Below are 12983 nucleotides of genomic sequence, written 5' to 3'. Positions count from 1 at the left end.
GTGACTTCAGACATTAGCGGTTCGAAGGCGCAGATTTACCTGAACTCGGCTCGTTATAAAATCCCCGTCTGCGATTGCTCGCATTACATTCGCTTCGGTGCCTAAACAGCCAAGTGACGATGCCAGAGACACGCTTAATTAGGCGTCGGATTAAACATCTCAGGAGGGTAAATGAACGCATCTGCTCACAGATGCAACTCATGGGATCAAAAACGCTGCTACCAAGTCACACCAACTTTCCACGTTTCCGTGGACTCCCGCGCCGAGTCATGCTGATCTCAGTGCAAATGTCTCTCATCGCCCGTGAGCGCTCACGTGTATCCATCACACCGGGCGCCGCGGTAGTGAGATGTTAACTACCTCGCCTGGTATAGAGGAGGTCGTGGGGTCAATCCCGACTCTTGAGGCCTGTATATTTGGAAGTTCGCGGTGTCTCTCTCCCCGTGGTCGCGTGGATTTTTCTCCGGGTCCTCCGGGTTTTCCATCCAGATTTATAAACGTGCATTTTAGAGTATTTAGCTGCAATAAAATGTCCACTTGATAAGCCAATTAATTGGGCTAACATTTGTGGCCTGGTCACTTTTTAAAAAGAGCTATATAGCTCCGTGGGCCTTACCTGGTAAAATAAAAAATAAAAGTGTCGTTGTCTGCCCGTCGCAGGGCCACATTGGTGGCCCCAGTGCTGGCCCTGGTCTTCGTGGTCTGGTGCGTTTGGAGGGGCAGGACGTCAGGTGCCATCACGGTGGTTTTTGCAGAATTTTCGACCTCGGAACAGCAGGGCATCTCGTCTGTGGCATGCGGTGCCAGAGGGCACCGCCCTGCAGGCCCGACGCCACGGGCAGCAGCGCCTTGCCATCGTTGCTTGTGCACCCAGGCCGGTGAGACACCAGCGGAGACCCAGTCATCCACTGTCAGCTGATGCCAGGCACTTATTCCTTGAACACCTGTAAGAATGTCGAAATTGTGAAGCGATTGATGCTGAATTTTCATATATAATTCATCTTTTTGTTTGATTCATTTTTTTGTTGATTGTGGTTTTTTGTCCTGGTGCAATTTATTAATTCGTTTATTCATTTTTTTATTTTGTTTGGTAATAGTGTGTTCATTTGCTTGCTATGTATGCGTGTGTGCTGGGCTTCTTTCGCACCGTGCGTAGCCAACCGCGTATATGGGTCCTTATGTATAATTAATGTACAGCGTTGTGAGATTCTGTTGCCATAAACGACGCGATATAAAACTAAAGTATTATTGTAACTGATATGCAATGTTGCACATTTACAACATAGTATGCATCACTGCACACATTGCTACAGATTTTTAACTGGCGCGTTATGGCTGCCACTACAGGTTCATCGACTGAGAACGCGGTTCATCGGGAGACCTTAAGCTGGGCAGCTGTGCATCCTCCCAGAACCCCCCCTCCTCCATACTCAACCCTCCGGCTCCCACAGACACGTGACTCCGACACACTCGTTTTACCAACTCCCCCAAACTCACCCCAGGAGCTCACCTATTCACCCGATTCTCCCACGCGCACCTCTCTGACTCGCATGTGATTTACGCCGCCAAGGACCGAATGAAGCAAACGCAAAAGGACATTTACCGTACGGAAATAATTAAATGAAAACTCAAGTTATTCCTCTAGGTGTATGCCGAGTACTCATGTATGTATACAAACTTCAAATTGGAAATAACTATGGACCGAGGCATTCTACGATAGATTTGTAGGTGTTGGAATTTGTCCAGGAATTGATTGAGAATGAATGGTTCGTGATGTTGTTGAAGACATCGTATCGGGGGGGGAAAAAGTTATGAAAAACTGCATCGCACATTTTAATCAATACTTCACATTCATTACACGATTGTAAAAAAATCATATTAACAGCAGAGGCATCGACACAATGTGAATGAGACATCGATGTAAAAAGGCAGCGATTACTCTGGGCAAATAGAGCCCAGTAGATGGTGCTGGTATGCAGCATTGTGACATGAGCTCATGCGGTTGAGTAGAAGCACATGGTCATCGAAGGGCAAACGAGATGGGGCTCATGCAGAGCGTGCTCCGAGCGAAAGCAACGAGCCACCAAGACCTCACTTTCACTCATCATACAACAATTTAAAAAAAACGACAGCACTCCAAGTGCACTGGTGCTGCGCCAGATGCGGACGTGTGCACAGTGGGATAGCGACTGTGGGAAATAAAAAATGTAAAGAACAGCTTAGAAAATGTGACGTGTCATGCCTCTGCAACCAGTCAAAACAACGCGGTTGTATCGTCTATGGCGTACACGAATGGTCATAAGTAGCAGACTGGTGGCTATACATTTTACTGAATGTAATATTGTATATGACAACTTCTCTCCAAGGTCGCCAGATAAACCACTTTATTATGTATGGCCTGTAACCAGTCTCCCCTATCAGGGTGTCTGGATTTACGGTTATCGGACACTTTCGTGAGCTGGGCCATGCATCACGATCGCATGGCACGATAGGGCATGCACATACAACTGCTCGATCCCCACCTCGACAGCTGTGGCTTTAACCCAGAAGAAAATAAAAATGCCCCCTTCCAAACATTATCACTACCCAAAGTGTGTACTGTATATTGTATGTGTTATAAAAAAGAAACCCAACGTAATATGTGGCGCTTGGCTGGGCCGTTCATAGGGGGGTGCCGGGGCACACCGACAACCTCCAAACTAAACCGAAAGCACAGCCCCCCCCCCAAGTGCGGGGCCCCGGGCGGTTGCCCTGATTCGTTGTAACCCTAGGGACGGCTTTGGTGCTTGGTATGCTTTAGCACATAAAGCGTGGACAATGTAAAGCGCTCTATCAATCCTCTGCTGGATGAGCACATCGATCCCACGATGTTTCCGCGTCGTTGAGAGCTATCGGACCATATTTCAACCATTCTGGCCAGTCTTCTTCTTCGTGTGGGCGACGAAGAGCGAGTATCATCGATCCGGTGGATGTTGTGAGTCATCAGTATTCTTTTGCGATGCTCTCACTTCGTCCGGGAAAATACCCCTCGAAGTCGAGTTGACAAATCCGTGCGCGGATTGTTTGACCCGCGAGAAGTCGGACCTTTTCGAGGGCTTAAACAAAAACAAAGAGATTTCGAATTAAAGCTTTCGTGACTGCAGGGATTCATCTTCTTGGTTCTTTCGGTAAAGTCGCGTAGAAGGCAAATAATAAAGTAATAAAAATAAAACATAATAAAATAAAAAATATATAAGTATATTATATTAATTTATTATATTGTTTTATTTTATTATGTTTTATTTTTATTATTTTATTATTTCCCTTCTACGTGACTTTACCGAACGTTTAGGTGACATTCGCTGTAGTTGTCCACGTCGCAAATGGTTAGTATAGACGTGCGGACACTGACGTGGATGTGACTGCACCCTGCAGACACACACGTGCACTACAACAATGGATGTGACTGCACCCTGCAGACACACACGTGCACTACAACAATGGATGTGACTGCACTCTGCAGACACACACGTGCACTACAACAATGGATGTGACTGCACTCTGCAGACACACACGTGCACTACAACAATGGATGTGACTGCACTCTGCAGACACACACGTGCACTACAACAATGGATGTGACTGCACTCTGCAGACACACACGTGCACTACAACAATGGATGTGACTGCACCCTGCAGACACACACGTGCACTACAACAATGGATGTGACTGCACTCTGCAGACACACACGTGCACTACAACAATGGATGTGACTGCACTCTGCAGACACACACGTGCACTACAACAATGGATGTGACTGCACCCTGCAGACACACGCGTGCACTACAACAATGGATGTGACTGCACTCTGCAGACACAGACGTGCACCACAACAATGGATGTGACTGCACTCTGCAGACACACACGTGCACTACAACAATGGATGTGACTGCACCCTGCAGACACACGCGTGCACTACAACAATGGATGTGACTGCACTCTGCAGACACAGACGTGCACCACAACAATGGATGTGACTGCACTCTGCAGACACACACGTGCACTACAACAATGGATGTGACTGCACCCTGCAGACACACACGTGCACTACAACAATGGATGTGACTGCACTCTGCAGACACAGACGTGCACTACAACAATGGATGTGACTGCACCCTGCAGACACAGACGTGCACCACAACAATGGATGTGACTGCACTCTACAGACACAGACGTGCACTACAACAATGGATGTGACTGCACTCTGCAAACACAGACGTGCACTACTACAATGAATGTGACTGCACTCTGCAGACACAGACGTGCACCACAACAATGGATGTGACTGCACTCTGCAGACACAGACGTGCACTACAACAATGGATGTGACTGCACTCTGCAGACACAGACGTGCACTACAACAATGGATGTGACTGCACTCTGCAGACACACACGTGCACTACAACAATGGATGTGACTGCACTCTGCAGACACACACGTGCACCACAACAATGGATGTGACTGCACTCTACAGACACAGACGTGCACTACAACAATGGATGTGACTGCACTCTACAGACACAGACGTGCACCACAACAATGGATGTGACTGCACTCTGCAGACACACACGTGCACCACAACAATGGATGTGACTGCACTCTGCAGACACAGACGTGCACTACAACAATGGATGTGACTGTACTCTGCAGACACAGACGTGTACTACAACAATAGATGTGACTGCACTCTACAGACACAGACGTGCGCTCGTGCAAGAATTACGTCCGGAGAATACATGACCATACAAAAGTGCGAGGATAGTTTAAGCGTAAAGGGTCAACCGGCTTTAACTAACTCCCCAAATAAACAAGGACAGCGGCATCCCAGTGCGTCTCGCTGTGCTCGGGACACCTGTTGTATGGACTCGGCGACACGAGGTCTGGACACGGGGTCACGTGCCGGGTGCGCATCACTCCGACGGCTCCTCCTCGACCAGCCTGGCACCATTTGTTCAGCAGACAGACAGCGCTGCTCCACCCCCTCCACACCTCCTCCTCCACCCCTTCGGCACGCACATCCAACACATTAATGAACAAAGATAAAGTTCCCCCGTATAGCCTTTGACATACTGTTGGGGCAAGTGCTGTTAGCGAGCACCTATGAAGGCCGGCACGGCACACGAGGGGGTGGGTGGCCAGCACCACGACCGACCCCCTTTGCTTCCCCATTGGCGATGTTTACACACCGCACCAGGTACCCATTTGAGGCTGAGTCGACCTAGGAGGAGGCCCAGGACCAGTTTAAATAATCGTCACCGGTGTTGGCCGTGAGCATGAATCGAACCCGGGTCGCCGGGTTCGTAGCGCAGCGTAGCGCTAACCGCTACACCACCGCTCCCCTCCTCAACCCCCTCGGCACCCACAACCCACACATTAATGACCACACACACTGCTGCTGCTGCTGCTTTCACATGCCACAGAGGCTTTACTCCGCCTATTGTGCAGCCATCTCGTAAACTCGCCCTCATCAACGTTCCACCACTGGGACTGTGGCTGCTCTTTGTTCATATATAATTAAAAAATGAATTCACCGATGAAGTTGCATGTTCTATTCTATTCAATAAAATACAATATACGAGGCGTTAGGTCATTCGATGCAGTGGAATCCCACGTCAATGAGTGTGTTGCTTTACCACGTTTATGAATACTTGCCCAAAGCATCAGTTCGCCTTTTGGCGTTCCACGGTCTGACACTGGTGAGATGAGGCCCTTAAGAACAAGGCTGTCTCTGGTGTAGACCAATCCGTTTCAAAGACAATGCCATATGTTGTCAGGGCATGTTTGTGTTTGCATGTTCACCACAAGTACGTGTGGTTAATGCAGACATGAGTCCTTGCAAAAGTTTTCTATTTGGTGTTTGAACATCTTAACACCTCCTGTTTTATTGCCAGAAAGGGTCAAACCTAGTGTTATGTTTTCATACAGAATCATTCATGTTGCGGCCAATGAAACTTTCATTGCCAAATAACGAATGCCAAAATGGTGAACTTGTGAGACTGAATCACACCCCACAATTGCACCCCACTCACATACCTCATAGTACAAGACAAAGATCCCCGTATAGCCTTAACATACTTTTGGGGCAAGTGCTTTTAGTGAGTAACACCTATTTAGGCCGGCATGGCACACGATGGGATGGGTGGCCAGCACCTCGCTGGGCCACCTTTGTCTCCCCAGTGGTGATGTACCTGGTGCTTATTTGAGGCTGAGTCGGTCTAGGGGAAGCCCAGGACCGGTTCAGATCATTGTCACTGGTGTTGGCCGTTACCGGGAATTGAACTCGGGTCACCGGGTTCGTAGTACAGCGCGCTAACTACTGCGCCACCGCTCCCCCACGTAGCACATCCATAAAGCACCGGCACTCACCACCCACCCAGCATCACTTCTACCCTGAAACCACAGCCCACATCATAAGCACTCCCACCACTCATCACTCGCACCCCCAAACCAGACCCCATTAAACACTCTCCATTCGCCGAGCACTGCACTACTGTTCCATGACACTGGTGTTTCGACCCATGGTATATTCATATTATTAAAAAAAAAACACAAACCCTCTTCATAGCATCGTTATGGAACATTACAAAAAAATGCCCTTTGAGAATTAAATATAAAAAGTACACTCAGAATCAACCTTTTTATATTGCATCCGCTGGCATTAACGTCCGACTTCTATGATTAACACATCACGGCAGCGCTTCGAATTCCTTTTCCAGTATTCATCGGCGCATATTTAGAAGCCACCGTCACTGCTTTCAGAGCAGAGGGCATCGCCGTGACTCGATATCTCATTTCATGCCAACGATGCCAACTTCATTCAGCTCCTAACAGTCACGACCATCCATCCACTCATGCTCCAGCGCCTGAAACTGACCTCAAACTCGTGGGAAGAACCTGCCATTCCACACCGCATAGCCACATGGCGACCACATTCGAGTAAATCAGCAGCTTTTACATTGGCAAAAATATGAGGTTTTGTCTTAAACGTTTAAAACGTTGAGATCTGATCCTCTGATGTGATATAGCCTAAACCTCTATCTTATGTCATCTCCTCTTATTGCGAATATTCATTGTGCAAGCAGCTGCAGAGCATTATACTGAGCTTCTTCATTTGTGGAACCAAGCGTTTGTCTCTCCACAGTTACCGCCTAGCCTTCGGTTCTTGAGCAGTTTGTTAAAATGTGTCGATGGCACGTAAATTCCGCCGTAAATAATCATTTAGTCAACAAATGAATCAACAAACCCCACGTGTGAGCTACAGGACCGGGTGGGCCCTTGTCCATTTTAGGAGTGGCACTGTCGCATCCTGCATAAGCAGATTCCAGCCTTGGAAGTTGACTGTTATTTATAGGGGCAGCCTCTCCACTTATCTTTAGGATTGCTCGGTAGGGTGTGAAGCCTGGCAATGCTATTCATACACATTGGAGGGAGAGAAAAAAAACAACACAAACTGTACAAATAAGTAGTTGTACACACACATTGCCCACACAAAGACATGTGGAAATCGGCGATCACAGACTCTGCTCATTGTATCCAGGCCCGGTTCCAGCTCCTCTTGGATTGGGGGGGGGGGGTATAAGAGATTTTTTTTGCCGGCTACCATAACAGTGATTCACCACGAAGGAGAGTGAATGTTGGGTGGGCCAAAGGGCCAGTTGGGTGGTGCAGGGCTCCTATCCCGGTGCGCGCCCCCCCGCCCCCCAGGACCGGCTCTGATTGTTATTGGCACAAGGCCATGCGAGAGAAGGAAAGGAGGGAAGGTGAGGCTGGAGACAGCCTCCCGCTGTCCTTGTCTGTTGTGTTGTTTCATGGCCCCACCAAGAAAGAAAAAACCACGGCGGTGGACAGGGCGTGGCACAGCGCATGAGTTACGGCTCAGGGTGTTTTCCATCTCGCGTTTGAGCTGCACACGATCTCCCGTCCGGGCCCTCCGTTCACTTTTTTTTGTGCCCTTATTTTTTTACAATTCCATTTGTTTTAAGTGAAAGACGTAAGTATGTTGTTTTAAACGGCCACTGAAGGCATTCATATCTGGTATATAGATGACCGATCACCGAGTCAACTTTTTTTATTTCGATACAATCAGTAAACTTTGACCGTCATCAATGGCATTGGATAATTATCAAAGACGTGTGTTAAATAATAACTGGCTACACGTCGCGCCATAGTTCATACGGAAACGACATCGACGTGCCAAGGTTGCAGAGTAATCATCGTTCATGATGGCCAATATTGGCGAACTCTAACAAGTGTGCCTGATGAAATCATGTAATGAAAGTTAGTCATGTGTCAATACAGTGTGAGGGGTACCGGTTCCTAATTCAACAACCCTGAAACCAAACATTCCCAACTTGGTAATGAATATATCTTCTGCAAAGACTCCGCCATTAAATCGTTAATCTCGCACCCGCTTCAAACTTGATAAAACTGGCTGTGATCTTGACGTCTGCTTTGACCCTCGGCTCATTTCCTCCCATCGTATTTTTCATTTGCAATGAAACTTCCTATCAGCACCCTCGCATCTCGTGGCTGTGCCGACACCTTGCCCTGCCCATGGCTGGAGCTTTAATTTATACTTCCACAACTTCCTGACCCGATCACTTCAGCTGTCCCCTATGTCTGTCCAAGTAATTCGTCTCCCACACTCGCATTATCATGCTGCCGCTGCTGCTGCTGCTGAGCTCTTCCTTGAACACTGAACAAGGGACCAGACCCGCACCTCCTCCCTCGAGTCCACAAAACCTCGACCATCAAATTCACTGCATGTGAGAATTTTTGTTTTGTTTTGTACTCCCACGCACCCAGTCTTGAAGCCCCAAGATTCCAGAAGTGATATGGCTCAGCGACTGTGTGTGGACTCTACATCACTATTTCAGACAGCCACCTCTGCGAATTCAATTTTGAAGGCTTACCAGTAATATGCAGCGGAAACCAGGAATTTGTAAATGGGTGTGACAGAAATCCTCCCATCTTGAGGTGCCAGCCAGCAATGGTCTGTGGCCTGGACTCAGAATTAAATATGGAATGCACATTTGTGACCATAAGTCTGTAAAGGGATGAGACAATTTTCTGCAGCACAGATTTAAATACCTAAAGACCACAACGTATCCTTATATTCGCCCTGTACTGCAGATTAATTGGCATTTGATCGAATTCAAACGAATATAAAACTCATACTTTATATCAGAAACTTGTTATTGATCTTTCTTAACGATCCATCCACTACTGGATGAAGGCCTCGCCAAGCTATTCTCACCTCTCATGGTCTTGTGATGCAACAATCCATCTAGTTCTTGCACGCGACCCGATTTCATTGCTCCATCTCATGCACGGAGGTCCGCTCGGATGTGTTCTCGATTGTGGCTTGCAGAAACTTGCAATTCACAAACTCAAAATTACAACTTGGTTTGGTAAATTCAGAATTCAAAAATCATGGATTGTATTCCACTGTTGTGCATGCCGATGCAATCACATGCAAGTTCTCTGTGAATTATAACGCTGTAACATTTTGGTACCATCACCACTCCACATGGTGCAGTGTGGCCCTGTGGAAGAGCAGTGGCACAGTGTGTTCCAGGAGATGCAGGTGCTTTTGATGTGAAACCATACTGCTCTGGCTACAAGTTCAAAGTGAGACCTGGTCTGCCGTTCCATGAGATTTATCTGCTGCTTCAACCCTTTGGAATTCTCTTAAGCAGAGCCAGGCGCTCGCATGGGTGAGCATTTATTTTTTTCAAACAACAAAACATAAAAGGTAAGAGTGTAAATAAGAATTGCTAAAGTATTGCAAATTAGGGTAAACCACATTGGTAATAAGTATGACGACATTTTATCCGGTAGAATTTCCTAAAATATTGTTTCTCTATCAATTAAACACCCCCCCCCTCCCTTCCCCCTTTTTGACAACCCTCCACAAAATACGTTGCTTATCAAGGTACACCTCACAACTCTCCCCTTGCAAATGTTCAAATGTTGTCACTGAAAACATGTGCATGGCACCTGCTGCTGGTCATCCTCGCACGCTGGGCGCAACGTTCAAAGGCTGCCAAATGGATGCACGCAGCTGCGTGCAAACCGCTCCCCCCTCACTCCGGTCCCAGCTCAGACCACGGGCTACACAACCCCAGGCCGTTGGCAGTGCCAAGGATATTTCTCGATATCAACCGCCGCCCATCGTTGCATCGTCACCACTGAGCTACCGACTTGACGTTTGCTCGTTTTATAAGGATGCTACTGGAATTTATCTCACTTGATACAGCTATCGTGCTGTGACGGTTCCACCTGAAGACGGAAGCTTGTGTTGCCTCCGAAACGTCGTGATTTTTATTTTATTTTTATTTTATTAATTAAAAAATTTTACCTACGTGACTTTACCGAAAAAACCTAAGAATATGAATCCTTGCAGTCACGAAAGCTTCAAATCTAGAAGAAATGAACCTTGTGTGGACGCTGTTTTGTTGAGACAATGTCCCCACTGCCGGTGCACTAAATGTGCTCAAGTTACACAGTATTAGCGAATAAATCTAGTAAACTTGCTCCGATTAAAATAATACAAATGCCGCATTACATTATGCGCACGTGTGTGTGTATGAGAGATTATCCACAAATGTACCTGAGCACAGACAACTGGGTGTATGAATGGTTGTATGTATGTTGAACCTCTTTCGCATCGTACGTAGCCAACCGCACTAATCGGAGGTGCGGGGGAGAGGACAACGAACTAACAAAAAAAACCTTGAGCAACCTTCATTACCAGATTTTGACACATGCTGACCAGATTTGACACAAGACGCACAGATGCCATCCTGGCCACATCGTATTCGAATTATCCGAAGTTCATGGGTCCCATTGTTCCACAGGCCATGGACACCCCGACAGGTTTATACCCGATGCTGTCCTCCCACTGCTGTTTCTGTCGAGATGTGCAGCGCGTTGTCCTCGTGAATGTTCTGCTGTTCAGCCCTGTTGACACCCCGTGCTCAGGTATGCATACTGCAACCCATCAATAACGACCTTGTAAAACCACAACCCATTAGTGTCAAAAAGAATTGGACTGGAAGCCACGTGGATTTTGTCGTTGCCTAAACGGGTAGAAATTATATGAGAATAACATTATAAAAAAAAGAAGTTACAACCGTATGTTGCCTTTCTATAGGGTAGCAAATTCCATAAAAAATTGTATGGCGAGCTGCGGTGAGTGCTCGATTATAGCTGCCGTGCATGGTGTGTGTGTGTGACATTAAATGCACTTAGGCCAAATTGACACCGTCATCCTCCGTGTTATAGCAACTATTTCTGCGATGCTATTTGTAAAACCAACGACTGGAATTACGCCCTTTGTAACGCACTCGTGCCAACATCTGAACGCTGGCTAATATTAACACGCACGTTGCAAGCTCAGCAAGTTAACAATTTACTTGATAACGATGCTTTAGCAAACGTGATGTTACGGGGGTGGGGGGGGAGAATCTAAACAACGCTCACTGTAAATCCTACACAGCTCCCATGCAATGAACTTGAAAACAAATCGCCAGCCACTCGCATCAGAGACGCGACGTTGCCCGTGACACGAGAGCAGTCTCGGAAGACTGTCTCGCTGCCTATGAAAGGCAGGATATCCTTTTTTAGGAAAAACGCGTGGCGTTTTAACCCAACAGACGGCAATGGAAGATATTTACAAAACACGGGTAGCAAAGGTCACCGAGCGGTCTAGCCCACGATGAATCTGAAGTCGCCACTATTACTCCACGCTGCGTATTACAATATGCACATCAACGCTGCGCGACTTAACACCGCATGTAACAATTGATCAACTACACGGTAATCAAATGTTGCATTCACATCGCTACGACTGACCAAAATCCGGCCACATGGTGCACTCTGCAAAGTATAAAATGGAAAATGAGATATATATTCTTTTAACCATTCTGATTCTTATTTATGGTGGTATCTTAGCTATAAATATTGTAGCAACATTTTTTCATTTCTTGGAGGAAAAAAAAAAGATTTCCCTAGCCTGGGCCGGCTGCAATTCCTGCCTGTAATCCCTGGCCTGGCTTGTGTGAGCTCTTTGGGCTGAGCCGTCTCTTCAATGAGATGGAGAGTAGTAGGAGGGAGATGGGGTGCGAGTGGTGGGGGGGGGGTAAAATCTCGGGTCAGTCACTCATGTGGACGGACTGTAGGAACAGTTGAAATGTAAAAAAAACAGCAGGAACAAAGAAGGTTCCGTTGAGATTATGGAACGTTGAAGGCAAAAGTTGGACAGAATGTGACGCAACAAAGAAACGCAAATGCCGACGGTGGTCAAGACTTCGACGCAACTGCAGTCTTGCGGCACCGCTGTACAAGGCGAGTCGAGCGTGAGACGAAGTGAGGACCGCTTAAAGTTCTGTACAGCTGAAGGCCACAGCGTTGCGTCCTTGTCATGACAACCACTGGTAAAGGGCATTCCATTTTCCACCAGCTCGTCGGGAACCGTCTATACAATACCGTACTTAAGCGGAACAACACACGTAGACGTCAAAAAGCAACAACTACACACCTCTTCGATCGTAAAAGACCTTCAGCAACTTTACTTTTTTGTTCGAAAGGTGCGCGCACAGGACAAGGCCACCTTGGCTTCCAACACAAGCGAATACAAAAAAAAAGACACGTGGCGGAGGAATGAATAATTTAGTTAATTCAAACTTTTAAAAAATCCCAACGATACTTAAACCTTACGTAAGACTGGAATGCAAAGGTAATCCATGTCAAGCACGGTTTCACAGAAGAACAATTTAAAGGGATTAAAAATTAACGGCTGCTTGCTCGGTCAGGGGCAACTGAGCAGAAACAGCCAAAAAGACAAACATGCAACTATCCTCATGTGTCACCATGCCCGACTTAAAGAGGGCACTTTAATTACTTGCGACTTACTCAAACCGTAGGTACAAAGTGTATTTTT

The sequence above is a fragment of the Lethenteron reissneri genome, chromosome 23, assembly GCF_015708825.2.
Source record: "Lethenteron reissneri isolate LAM-NWPU_2019-01 chromosome 23, ASM1570882v1, whole genome shotgun sequence".
NCBI lineage: Eukaryota > Metazoa > Chordata > Hyperoartia > Petromyzontiformes > Petromyzontidae > Lethenteron > Lethenteron reissneri.
Note: the sequence above shows the minus strand (reverse complement) of the source record.